This window comes from Chenopodium album, chromosome 6 (genome assembly GCF_948465745.1).
Source record: "Chenopodium album chromosome 6, dcCheAlbu1.1, whole genome shotgun sequence".
Lineage (NCBI taxonomy): Eukaryota > Viridiplantae > Streptophyta > Magnoliopsida > Caryophyllales > Amaranthaceae > Chenopodium > Chenopodium album.
Window position 1 is genome coordinate 57690189 of NC_137839.1, and position 2355 is coordinate 57692543.

General features: G+C 35.9%; 1 pseudogene; it reads left to right on the forward strand.

Annotated features, from left to right (window-relative positions):
• The first annotated feature begins 1871 nt into the window (after positions 1-1871).
• Positions 1872-1970, forward strand: LOC145637456 (small nucleolar RNA R71; annotated as a pseudogene).
• The last annotated feature ends 385 nt before the right edge of the window (positions 1971-2355 follow it).

Consider the following 2355-nt stretch of genomic DNA (forward strand, 5'->3'; position numbering starts at 1 on the left):
CAAGGACTTCAATGGATTTAATTAGGGTTTGGAAATTATTTGGGAAGAGAAAAGAAAGTAGTATGATAGTAAGAGAACTTGAGATATTAGGGTTTTGAGAATACTAGGGTTTGAATTCTGATTTTTCAGTCCCCCTTAGGTTTGAACGATGACCCCTATTTATAGGCGTAAGAATCTAGGTTTATGGTTTTAGAACCGCGCGTTCAGGTGGCATGCGCAACTCTCTAAGTTACGCTGGTATGCCAAGCTCAACTCTTTGACTTGTGTTCGGCAGGCGCGCACAACTCACTGAGTTGCGCTGAATGCGATTTGCCTTATACAAAGACGCGTTTTTAAAACTTTCATAACTTTTGACTGCAAAGTCGGATTAAGGCATGTGAGATATAATTGGAAATATCTGAATGTCTACTTTCAAATGCCGTTAGACCAAGGTGGGAGACATTAAACCTTAGACCTCTACTACTACTACTACTAATAATAATAATAATAATAATAATAATAATAATATATATATATATAGTCACAAAAAAGGGAGGGGGGCTTGACAGGTCAGAGGGTACCCGCTTAGCCCAAAGGGCGGCCCATGACCTGACCCGCTACACTTGATTTTTACCAGGTCAGGTACCCGACTCGTTAATTTTGAAGAAAAATGAAAAATACCCACTTTAAATATATCGGGTCAGCGGGTTAGCGATTCGATTCAGTCGGGTTAGGTACTTTTGAACACCCCTACCAACCATCTAATAATTGGATAAAAATTATGAGGAACGGAAATTATATTTGAACGTCTGTAAATTTGAATGGGATTAGGATTTTTAAAAAAAAGGAGTTTTATTTAATTTCAAACTTTTTGATCTTTATCTTTCGCAAAGGATAGATTAGAGACTTCTAGAAACTTGTAATGAATCCTAATTGGTTTATGAATGAGACTAAGGTACTTGGACGCTCACATGATCATTGGGTCTTAGGTAAGGTGGACATAGAATTGGTTTGGGCTTAGTTTAGTATTTTGGTCATAACTTATTCGTTTTAAGTTGGATTTAAGCTTATAGTATATCGTTGGAAAGCTTTTTTCAAACCCCATCCAACTAAGAAATAATTGGACCAGGATCATGAACCAAAATAAACTAGTTAGGCATTTTTATAAATTGGACACGAAATGACCTATTTTAAGGACACGAAATAAATGATTTTAAAAAATATTTTAGGAAAGGTTAGGAACATGGTCAAGGATCACGGAATTTCACGAGACTCTTTAAATTTTCACCTAACTCGATAATCAAAGATGTGAAAGGTACTTATCACTGGGTTTAGTTTTTGGAGAGACACAATTAGGTGTCTACAATATTACCTTTGTTATGTTTATTGTACCTGTGGTGGAGGGTTAAGCACATTCGTACTATTGTACGACATATTTGAGTTATTTTTTAACTCTGCATTGTAGGTGTTAGAGTATGCACTAATTTGGTTATAGGTTTGAAAAACATTAATCTTCTCAAGTGAACTCTATAAACCTGCGCCCAATGACCTACAAGACCACAATTTTCACAAAATACTATAGAGTTAGTACCAACAGCAAAAAAGTTAGCAACAAAAAATAAATTAGAATTACTAAGATTGTCTGATTTCTTTCTAATAGAAGTCAATTGTGCTTGCAAAAAGGATGTAAAAATCAACTTGGTGTTTTCCCTTATTTGCAAAACCACATGTATTCCCATATTGAGAACTATGAATAGCTATCTCTTCGACAACATTACTAGCTATGTTCTCATCTAAGTTCATGAATCTTTCGTTTGCTGCAGAGTCTGAAATTATCCTTGAATTATTTCTAAGCCCATTGTAAAAGGCTTTGGATCATCTCCCACTGTGGTATCCCATGATGGGGGCATTCTCTCGACATATCTTTAAACCTTTCCCATGTTTCAAATAAAGACTCGTCCGCATCTTGGGAAAAATTAAGGATTGAGATTCGTAATAAAGTGTTCTTCTCTGGAGGATAGTACTTATTGCAAAAATTCAAGCAATTTAAGAGAATTCCAGTCAGTAATACCAAGTGCGGTTTTATTTAATCCATTATACTAAAATTTATCTGTACCACATAAAGAAAGGAAAAAGAATCTCCCTTATTTGGTCTTGTGTGACCCCAGCTTGTCTAATGGTGTTGCAATATTGGTAATAACAATCTAGAATATGAAGATTTGGATCCTCATTCTTGGTACCTCCAAATTGCTTCATTTCAATCATGTTAATGATTTGGGGCTTGATGTCAAATTGCACTCCTTCGAGATCCGGTGGAGGAGCAAGATATGGGAGCTCGATCTGCCGAGGAAGGCTGCGAATAATTGCTAAGCTTTC